At 55.2% G+C, this 11152-nt stretch overlaps 4 non-coding genes across 4 annotated transcripts; all 4 read right to left on the reverse strand.

Annotated features, from left to right (window-relative positions):
- Positions 1 to 2647: 2647 nt before the first annotated feature.
- Positions 2648 to 2719, reverse strand: Trnac-gca (transfer RNA cysteine (anticodon GCA)). The gene has a single exon. It is a non-coding gene; the product is annotated as a tRNA-Cys (tRNA).
- A 2641-nt stretch (positions 2720 to 5360) lies between these two features.
- Positions 5361 to 5432, reverse strand: Trnac-gca (transfer RNA cysteine (anticodon GCA)). The gene has a single exon. It is a non-coding gene; the product is annotated as a tRNA-Cys (tRNA).
- A 2641-nt stretch (positions 5433 to 8073) lies between these two features.
- On the reverse strand, positions 8074 to 8145 carry Trnac-gca (transfer RNA cysteine (anticodon GCA)). The gene has a single exon. It is a non-coding gene; the product is annotated as a tRNA-Cys (tRNA).
- Positions 8146 to 10822: 2677 nt separating this feature from the next.
- Positions 10823 to 10894, reverse strand: Trnac-gca (transfer RNA cysteine (anticodon GCA)). Its single transcript has one exon. It is a non-coding gene; the product is annotated as a tRNA-Cys (tRNA).
- Positions 10895 to 11152: the final 258 nt, after the last annotated feature.

Here is an 11152-nt window from a genome sequence, read left to right on the forward strand (position 1 = left end):
ACCTGGATAGGTGTGCGTAATAAGCACTGTAAAGCTGTGTGGACACACCTGTCTCTCACACACCTGACAGCTGAGCCTCAAGAGCCCGGCTGGCATCATGCCCGCCCTGCCTCACAGGCTGCCGTGACCTCCTTTGCACACCTGACCACCACCTCTTCTGCTCAGCAGCACTTCCCGGCCCCAGTCCCTGCCTCAGGCTCCTGCAGGCTTCAAAAGCCTGCAAGTCTGCACACACATTGGCCTCCACACTCAGCTCCAGCAGCCAGAGCAGCACTCCAGGAGGGAGTTACTAAGTAGACTTTTTGGAGGCCTGGAAGGGTGGAGCGGGATGTACCAGGGAGGGCCTGGGCTGGGGGCGTGGGTGGGGATGAGGGCTGGGCACAAGCAGAGATGCTTGGTTTCCCAGAGGACTCAGCAGACCCACTGCCTAAGGGACTTATGGCGGCTGTGCGTTCACAAGGGGATTTCTGGCCTCCTCTGCTTCACAGGCACAGCGGAGACGAAGATGCTGGTTGCGACCCTGAGCAGCAATGGCACAGACGCAAAAAGGGTAACAGTGGTGAAGCAAATACTTGGGACGCACGACCCTATGAGAAGCACCGTTCCAGGTCATGAGAAGGGACATCTTACCAACAAGCACTCTGGCAGAGCTGTGGAAGGACGGTGTGGGGGTAAAGCCCCAAACTACCTGTCATTGGCCGACGGGGATCTGGGGATCTGTGTCCAGACTGTTGGCTGCCCTGGCTCTCGAGACAATGGATGCCGCTTGCTCGCTGTGAAAGACCCTGGCAGCCCTACAAACTACCACAGCCCTCCATAGCTCTCGTGCAGGCCAGAAGAATAGGCAGCAGGGCCAGAACAATGGACGAGGGGCTGTGGCCCTAGATATCGCAACGGATGGGGATACTGTGTCACTCCTGGGAACCTGGTAGGCACAAGACTCGGGGGACAGAGGGAGCCAGCCATGGAGCCGGAGGAGTGCTACTGAGGCTGCAGGCAGTCACTTCTCCAGGAGCTCCCGTCATTGTACACAATGGAGATGAAAGATTCAGGGGTAGTGGACATAAAGAGAAAGGACAGCAATGCAAGTGCACGGAGCCTAGCGCAAAATCGAGGAGGACTGCAGCTGGATACAAGGACTGGGGTCAGGAGATGTCTCAGCGGTGGGAAGTGTGGGTGACGGGACGGTGTAAGAGAGGCCCTGACTTAAAGCCCGACCCATCCTCCTGCTCCTTACTTGCAGGGAGCATCTCAGCCTTAGGGGCACTCCAAGCCCTAGGATACTGTGCCCTCAAGGCACATGCAGGGAGCCCAAGTCAGTGTAGGCGAGGGAGCTCCTGACCTGGAGTCAGGATGCTGTGAACACCGCGGAAGGGCTCTCCTCACAACTCACGTTGTCTAGGAAGCATGCTCTAGTCTGAGCCTTGCTACAGGGAGTGGACACCTTCCCTGTGGCCAGTCACCACCCCTCGGCAGTGCTGCAGCACCTCAGGGGACGCACGTCTGGCCTGGTCACTGCTTCACTCCACCCTCCCCTGCCTTTCCCACATTGTCGGGCTTCTGCAAGCCTGGCCCACGCCTGTAGAGCAGGCCCACTGCTCAGCACCCATGGCTGAATGCACAGTCTTGCTGTTATTGACCTTAAGCTCGCCACATGCTGGGCACAGGGCTAACTGGTGCTGATAATTCTACCATTGAGTTTGCTTTCACATGGAATCACTGTGCAGTGGCAGGCCACTGTGCTTCCTTCTCTCATGTCAGCTTTCCTGGTGCTCTCCTCCAAGGGTTCTGAATCGAATCTGCCAGTGTCCCCTGGCTTCCTCACAAACTGCCTCGGAAATTGTGCCACCACGAAGGCTGAGTTGCTGCTACCCTGGCAAGTCCTGAGCAAAAGAAGCCTGACAGAGAACACAGTTAGGAAATGCTGTAGAAATCCTGCCTGAACCGGCAAACTGCAAAACAGTAAACAGATGAAATGTGCATTGGGCCACCCATCCATCCATCTGTAAGTCAAATTGGCCAACCAAAGAAGACAGACAGACAGACAGACACACACACACACACACACACACACACACACACACACAACACACTCACAGACGCACAGTCACACACACACCCACACAAGGCGTGTCTCCAAGCAGAAGTGTGTCACTTGATGGGTGACACAAGCTTAGGATCTGACACTCTGGGGAGGCTGGACCAGCAGGAGAGCAAGTTGTTCACCCAGTGGGCCTCTTGATGACTCCCAAAAAAGTAGTGTTCATAACAAAATAGAGGAAACCTGCAGGACGTGAAGGCAACCAAATAAACAAAGAAACAAACCAACCAACCAGAAAAGCAAAGCAAAGCAAATAAAAGGAAAGCAAAGCAAAAAGAAAAAGAAAAAGAAAAAGCAGGGAGAGAAAGGGGCAAGAACAGGGATGAAAAGGCAAAAGGGGTTAGTGAGGAAACTGCCTGCAAGGTCCTAGGTTCTATCACCTGTAGCCGAGAAAAGCAGGGAGTAAAACCCCTCCCCCAACCATGCCTTGTGCCAGGTACAGTCCTTGTCCCCAGAGACTTGGGATACCCAATGTAGGCAGAGAGTAGCCAGAGTGACTGGAAACAAGAGCCTTGTAGGTTTGGCAATAAAGTGGGTCACCACAGTAGGGGGCACCCGGATTTGAACCGGGGACCTCTTGATCTGCAGTCAAATGCTCTACCCCTGAGCTATGCCCCCACCTGGATAGGTGTGCGTAATAAGCACTGTAAAGCTGTGTGGACACACCTGCCTGTCACACACCTGACAGCTGAGCCTCAAGAGCCCGGCTGGCGTCATGCCCGCCCTGCCTCCCAGGCTGCCCTGACCTCCTTTGCACCCCGGACCACCACCTCTTCTGCTCAGCAGCACTTCCCGGCCCCAGTCCCTTCCTCAGGCTCCGGCAGGCTTCAAAAGCCTGCCAGTCTGCACATACATTGGCCTCCACACTCAGCTCCAGCAGCCAGAGCAGCACTCCAGGAGGGAGTTACTCAGTAGACTTTTTGGAGGCCTGGAAGGGTGGAGCGGAATGTGCCAGGGCGGGGCTGGGCTGTGAGCTTCGGTGGGGATGAGGGCTGGGCACAAGCAGAGATGCTTGGTTTCCAAGAGGACTCAGCAGACCCACTGCCTAAGGGACCTACGGCGGCTGTGCGTCCACAAGGGGATTCCTGGCGTCCTCTGCTTCACAGGCACAGCGGAGACCAAGATGTTGCTTGCGACCCTGAGCTGTATTGGCACAGACGCAAAAAGGGTGACACTTGTGAAGCAAATACTTGGGACGCACGACCCTATGAGAAGCACCGTTCCAGGTCATGAGAAGGGACATCTTACCACCAAGCACTCTGGCAGAGCTATGGAAGGACGCTGTCGGGGTCAAGCCCCAAACTGCCTGTCATTGGCCAACGGGGATCTGGGGATCTGGGCCCAGACTGTTGGCTGCCCTGGCTCACGAGACAGTGGATGCCGCTTGCTTGCTGTGAAAGACCCTGGCAGCCCTACACACTACCACAGCCCTCCATAGCTCTCGTGCAGGCCAGAAGAATAGGCAGCAGGGCCAGAACAATGGACGAGGGGCTGTGGCCCTACATATCGCAAAGGATGGGGATAATGTGTCACTCCGGGGAACCTGGTAGGCACAAGACTCGGGGGACAGAGTGAGCCAGCCATGGAGCCGGAGGAGTGCTACTGAGGCTGCCGGCAGTCACTTCTCCAGGAGCTCCCGTCATTGTACACAATGGAGATGAAAGATTCAGGGGTAGTGGACATAAACAGAAAGGACAGCAATGCAAGTGCACGGAGCCTAGCGCAAAATCGAGGAGGACTGCAGCTGGATACAAGGACTGGGGTCAGGAGATGTCTCAGCGGTGGGAAGGGTGGGTGACGGGACGGTGTAAGAGAGGCCCTGACTTAAAGCCCGACCCATCCTCCTGCTCCTTACTTGCAGGGAGCATCTCAGCCTTAGGGGCACTCCAAGCCCAAGGATGCTGTGCCCTCAAGGCACATGCAGGGAGCCCAAGCCAGTGTAGGCGAGGGAGCCCCTGACCTGGAGTCAGGATGCTGTGAACACCGCGGAAGGGCTCTCCTCACAACTCACGTTGTCTAGGAAGCATGCTCTAGTCTGAGCCTTGCTACAGGGAGTGGACACCTTCCCTGTGGCCAGTCACCACCCCTCGGCAGTGCTGCAGCACCTCAGGGGACGCACGTCTGGCCTGGTCACTGCTTCACTCCACCCTCCCCTGCCTTTCCCACATTGTCGGGCTTCTGCAAGCCTGGCCCACGCCTGTACAGCAGGCCCACTGCTCAGCACCCATGGCTGAATGCACAGTCTTGCTGTTATTGACCTTAAGCTCGCCACATGCTGGGCACAGGGCTAACTGGTGCCGATAATTCTACCATTGAGTTTGCTTTCACATGGAATCACTGTGCAGTGGCAGGCCACTGTGCTTCCTTCTCTCATGTCAGCTTTCCTGGTGCTCTCCTCCAAGGGTTCTGAATCGAATCTGCCAGTGTCCCCTGGCTTCCTCACAAACTGCCTCGGAAATTGTGCCACCACGAAGGCTGAGTTGCTGCTACCCTGGCAAGTCCTGAGCAAAAGAAGCCTGACAGAGAACACAGTTAGGAAATGCTCTAGAAATCCTGCCTGAACCGGCAAACTGCAAAACAGTAAACAGATGAAATGTGCATTGGGCCACCCATCCATCCATCTGTAAGTCAAATTGGCCAACCAAAGAAGACAGACAGACAGACAGACACACACACACACACACACACACACACACACAACACACTCACAGACGCACAGTCACACACACACCCACACAAGGCGTGTCTCCAAGCAGAAGTGTGTCACTTGATGGGTGACACAAGCTTAGGATCTGACACTCTGGGAAGGCTGGACCACAAGGAGAGCAAGTTGTTCACCCAGTGGGCCTCTTGATGACTTCCAAAAAAGTAGTGTTCATAACAAAATAGAGGAAACCTGCAGGACGTGAAGGCAACCAAATAAACAAAGAAACAAACCAACCAACCAGAAAAGCAAAGCAAAGCAAATAAAAGGAAAGCAAAGCAAAAAGAAAAAAAAAAAGAAAAAGCAGGGAGAGAAAGGGGCAAGAACAGGGATGAAAAGGCAAAAGGGGTTAGTGAGGAAACTGCCTGCAAGGTCCTAGGTTCTATCACCTGTAGCCGAGAAAAGCAGGGAGTAAAACCCCTCCCCCAACCATGCCTTGTGCCAGGTACAGTCCTTGTCCCCAGAGACTTGGGATACCCAATGTAGGCAGAGAGTAGCCAGAGTGACTGGAAACAAGAGCCTTGTAGGTTTGGCAATAAAGTGGGTCACCACAGTAGGGGGCACCCGGATTTGAACCGGGGACCTCTTGATCTGCAGTCAAATGCTCTACCCCTGAGCTATGCCCCCACCTGGATAGGTGTGCGTAATAAGCACTGTAAAGCTGTGTGGACACACCTGCCTGTCACACACCTGACAGCTGAGCCTCAAGAGCCCGGCTGGCGTCATGCCCGCCCTGCCTCCCAGGCTGCCCTGACCTCCTTTGCACCCCGGACCACCACCTCTTCTGCTCAGCAGCACTTCCCGGCCCCAGTCCCTTCCTCAGGCTCCGGCAGGCTTCAAAAGCCTGCCAGTATGCACATACATTGGCCTCCACACTCAGCTCCAGCAGCCAGAGCAGCACTCCAGGAGGGAGTTACTCAGTAGACTTTTTGGAGGCCTGGAAGGGTGGAGCGGAATGTGCCAGGGCGGGGCTGGGCTGTGAGCTTCGGTGGGGATGAGGGCTGGGCACAAGCAGAGATGCTTGGTTTCCAAGAGGACTCAGCAGACCCACTGCCTAAGGGACCTACGGCGGCTGTGCGTCCACAAGGGGATTCCTGGCGTCCTCTGCTTCACAGGCACAGCGGAGACCAAGATGTTGCTTGCGACCCTGAGTTGCATTGGCACAGACGCAAAAAGGGTGACACTTGTGAAGCAAATACTTGGGACGCACGACCCTATGAGAAGCACCGTTCCAGGTCATGAGAAGGGACATCTTACCACCAAGCACTCTGGCAGAGCTATGGAAGGACGCTGTCGGGGTCAAGCCCCAAACTGCCTGTCATTGGCCAATGGGGATCTGGGGATCTGGGCCCAGACTGTTGGCTGCCCGGGCTCACGAGACAGTGGATGCCGCTTGCTTGCTGTGAAAGACCCTGGCAGCCCTACACACTACCACAGCCCTCCATAGCTCTCGTGCAGGCCAGAAGAATAGGCAGCAGGGCCAGAACAATGGACGAGGGGCTGTGGCCCTACATATCGCAAAGGATGGGGATAATGTGTCACTCCGGGGAACCTGGTAGGCACAAGACTCGGGGGACAGAGGGAGCCAGCCATGGAGCCGGAGGAGTGCTACTGAGGCTGCCGGCAGTCACTTCTCCAGGAGCTCCCGTCATTGTACACAATGGAGATGAAAGATTCAGGGGTAGTGGAAATAAAGAGAAAGGACAGCAATGCAAGTGCACGGAGCCTAGCGCAAAATCGAGGAGGACTGCAGCTGGATACAAGGACTGGGGTCAGGAGATGTCTCAGCGGTGGGAAGGGTGGGTGACGGGACGGTGTAAGAGAGGCCCTGACTTAAAGCCCGACCCATCCTCCTGCTCCTTACTTGCAGGGAGCATCTCAGCCTTAGGGGCACTCCAAGCCCTAGGATACTGTGCCCTCAAGACACACGCAGGGAGCCCAAGTCAGTGTAGGCGAGGGAGCCCCTGACCTTGAGTCAGGATGCTGTGAACACCGCGGAAGGGCTCTCCTCACAACTCACATTGTCTAGGAAGCATGCTCTAGTCTGAGCCTTGCTACAGGGAGTGGACACCTTCCCTGTGGCCAGTCACCACCCCTCGGCAGTGCTGCAGCACCTCAGGGGACGCACGTCTGGCCTGGTCACTGCTTCACTCCACCCTCCCCTGCCTTTCCCACATTGTCGGGCTTCTGCAAGCCTGGCCCACGCCTGTACAGCAGGCCCACTGCTCAGCACCCATGGCTGAATGCACAGTCTTGCTGTTATTGACCTTAAGCTCGCCACATGCTGGGCACAGGGCTAACTGGTGCCGATAATTCTACCATTGAGTTTGCTTTCACATGGAATCACTGTGCAGTGGCAGGCCACTGTGCTTCCTTCTCTCATGTCAGCTTTCCTGGTGCTCTCCTCCAAGGGTTCTGAATCGAATCTGCCAGTGTCCCCTGGCTTCCTCACAAACTGCCTCGGAAATTGTGCCACCACGAAGGCTGAGTTGCTGCTACCCTGGCAAGTCCTGAGCAAAAGAAGCCTGACAGAGAACACAGTTAGGAAATGCTGTAGAAATCCTGCCTGAACCGGCAAACTGCAAAACAGTAAACAGATGAAATGTGCATTGGGCCACCCATTCATCCATCTGTAAGTCAAATTGGCCAACCAAAGAAGACAGACAGACAGACAGACACACACACACACACACACACACACACACACAACACACTCACAGACGCACAGTCACACACACACCCACACAAGGCGTGTCTCCAAGCAGAAGTGTGTCACTTGATGGGTGACACAAGCTTAGGATCTGACACTCTGGGGAGGCTCGACCAGCAGGAGAGCAAGTTGTTCACCCAGTGGGCCTCTTGATGACTCCCAAAAAAGTAGTGTTCATAACAAAATAGAGGAAACCTGCAGGACGTGAAGGCAACCAAATAAACAAAGAAACAAACCAACCAACCAGAAAAGCAAAGCAAAGCAAATAAAAGGAAAGCAAAGCAAAAAGAAAAAGAAAAAGAAAAAGCAGGGAGAGAAAGGGGCAAGAACAGGGATGAAAAGGCAAAAGGGGTTAGTGAGGAAACTGCCTGCAAGGTCCTAGGTTCTATCACCTGTAGCCGAGAAAAGCAGGGAGTAAAACCCCTCCCCCAACCATGCCTTGTGCCAGGTACAGTCCTTGTCCCCAGAGACTTGGGATACCCAATGTAGGCAGAGAGTAGCCAGAGTGACTGGAAACAAGAGCCTTGTAGGTTTGGCAATAAAGTGGGTCACCACAGTAGGGGGCACCCGGATTTGAACCGGGGACCTCTTGATCTGCAGTCAAATGCTCTACCCCTGAGCTATGCCCCCACCTGGATAGGTGTGCGTAATAAGCACTGTAAAGCTGTGTGGACACACCTGCCTGTCACACACCTGACAGCTGAGCCTCAAGAGCCCGGCTGGCGTCATGCCCGCCCTGCCTCCCAGGCTGCCCTGACCTCCTTTGCACCCCGGACCACCACCTCTTCTGCTCAGCAGCACTTCCCGGCCCCAGTCCCTTCCTCAGGCTCCGGCAGGCTTCAAAAGCCTGCCAGTATGCACATACATTGGCCTCCACACTCAGCTCCAGCAGCCAGAGCAGCACTCCAGGAGGGAGTTACTCAGTAGACTTTTTGGAGGCCTGGAAGGGTGGAGCGGAATGTGCCAGGGCGGGGCTGGGCTGTGAGCTTCGGTGGGGATGAGGGCTGGGCACAAGCAGAGATGCTTGGTTTCCAAGAGGACTCAGCAGACCCACTGCCTAAGGGACCTACAGCGGCTGTGCGTCCACAAGGGGATTCCTGGCGTCCTCTGCTTCACAGGCACAGCGGAGACCAAGATGTTGCTTGCGACCCTGAGCTGCCTTGGCACAGACCCAAAAAGGGTGACACTGGTGAAGCAAATACTTGGGACGCACGACCCTATGAGAAGCACCGTTCCAGGTCATGAGAAGGGACATCTTACCACCAAGCACTCTGGCAGAGCTATGGAAGGACGCTGTCGGGGTCAAGCCCCAAACTGCCTGTCATTGGCCAATGGGGATCTGGGGATCTGGGCCCAGACTGTTGGCTGCCCGGGCTCACGAGACAGTGGATGCCGCTTGCTTGCTGTGAAAGACCCTGGCAGCCCTACACACTACCACAGCCCTCCATAGCTCTCGTGCAGGCCAGAAGAATAGGCAGCAGGGCCAGAACAATGGACGAGGGGCTGTGGCCCTACATATCGCAAAGGATGGGGATAATGTGTCACTCCGGGGAACCTGGTAGGCACAAGACTCGGGGGACAGAGGGAGCCAGCCATGGAGCCGGAGGAGTGCTACTGAGGCTGCCGGCAGTCACTTCTCCAGGAGCTCCCGTCATTGTACACAATGGAGATGAAAGATTCAGAGGTAGTGGACATAAAGAGAAAGGACAGCAATGCAAGTGCACGGAGCCTAGCGCAAAATCGAGGAGGACTGCAGCTGGATACAAGGACTGGGGTCAGGAGATGTCTCAGCGGTGGGAAGGGTGGGTGACGGGACGGTGTAAGAGAGGCCCTGACTTAAAGCCCGACCCATCCTCCTGCTCCTTACTTGCAGGGAGCATCTCAGCCTTAGGGGCACTCCAAGCCCTAGGATACTGTGCCCTCAAGACACACGCAGGGAGCCCAAGTCAGTGTAGGCGAGGGAGCCCCTGACCTTGAGTCAGGATGCTGTGAACACCGCGGAAGGGCTCTCCTCACAACTCACGTTGTCTAGGAAGCATGCTCTAGTCTGAGCCTTGCTACAGGGAGTGGACACCTTCCCTGTGGCCAGTCACCACCCCTCGGCAGTGCTGCAGCACCTCAGGGGACGCACGTCTGGCCTGGTCACTGCTTCACTCCACCCTCCCCTGCCTTTCCCACATTGTCGGGCTTCTGCAAGCCTGGCCCACGCCTGTACAGCAGGCCCACTGCTCAGCACCCATGGCTGAATGCACAGTCTTGCTGTTATTGACCTTAAGCTCGCCACATGCTGGGCACAGGGCTAACTGGTGCCGATAATTCTACCATTGAGTTTGCTTTCACATGGAATCACTGTGCAGTGGCAGGCCACTGTGCTTCCTTCTCTCATGTCAGCTTTCCTGGTGCTCTCCTCCAAGGGTTCTGAATCGAATCTGCCAGTGTCCCCTGGCTTCCTCACAAACTGCCTCGGAAATTGTGCCACCACGAAGGCTGAGTTGCTGCTACCCTGGCAAGTCCTGAGCAAAAGAAGCCTGACAGAGAACACAGTTAGGAAATGCTCTAGAAATCCTGCCTGAACCGGCAAACTGCAAAACAGTAAACAGATGAAATGTGCATTGGGCCACCCATCCATCCATCTGTAAGTCAAATTGACCAACCAAAGAAGACAGACAGACACACACACACACACACACACACACACACACACACACACAAACACACTCACAGACATGCACTCAGACACAAACACATGCACGCGCACACACGCACACTCACACACACACCCACACAAGGCGTGTCTCCAAGCAGAAGTGTGTCACTTGACGGATGACACAAGCTTAGGATCTGACACTCTGGGGAGGCTGGACCAGCAGGAGAGCAAGTTGTTCACCCAGTGGGCCTCTTGATGACTCCCAAAAAAGTAGTGTCCATAACAAAATAGATGAAACCTGCAGGACGTGAAGGCAACCAAATAAACAAAGAAACAAACCAACCAACCAGAAAAGCAAAGCAAAGCAAATAAAAGGAAAGCAAAGCAAAAAGAAAAAGAAAAAAAAAAGCAGGGAGAGAAAGGGGCAAGAACAGGGATGAAAAGGCAAAAGGGGTTAGTGAGGAAACTGCCTGCAAGGTCCTAGGTTCTATCACCTGTAGCCGAGAAAAGCAGGGAGTAAAACCCCTCCCCCAACCATGCCTTGTGCCAGGTATAGTCCTTGTCCCCAGAGACTTGGGATACCCAATGTAGGCAGAGAGTAGCCAGAGTGACTGGAAACAAGAGCCTTGTAGGTTTGGCAATAAAGTGGGTCACCACAGTAGGGGGCACCCGGATTTAAACCGGGGACCTCTTGATCTGCAGTCAAATGCTCTACCCCTGAGCTATGCCCCCACCTGGATAGGTGTGCGTAATAAGCACTGTAAAGCTGTGTGGACACACCTGCCTGTCACACACCTGACAGCTGAGCTTCAAGAGCCCGGCTGGCGTCATGCCCGCCCTGCCTCCCAGGCTGCCCTGACTTCCTTGGCACACCTGACCACCACCTCTTCTGCTCAGCAGCACTTCCCGGCCCCAGTCCCTGCCTCAGGCTCCGGCAGGCTTCAAAAGCCTGCCAGTCTGCACATACATTGGCCTCCACACTCAGCTCCA

The sequence above is a fragment of the Cavia porcellus genome, unplaced genomic scaffold (assembly GCF_034190915.1).
Source record: "Cavia porcellus strain 051 isolate PalLab524CR breed Dunkin Hartley unplaced genomic scaffold, mCavPor4.1 scaffold_6, whole genome shotgun sequence".
NCBI classification, from domain to species: domain Eukaryota; kingdom Metazoa; phylum Chordata; class Mammalia; order Rodentia; family Caviidae; genus Cavia; species Cavia porcellus.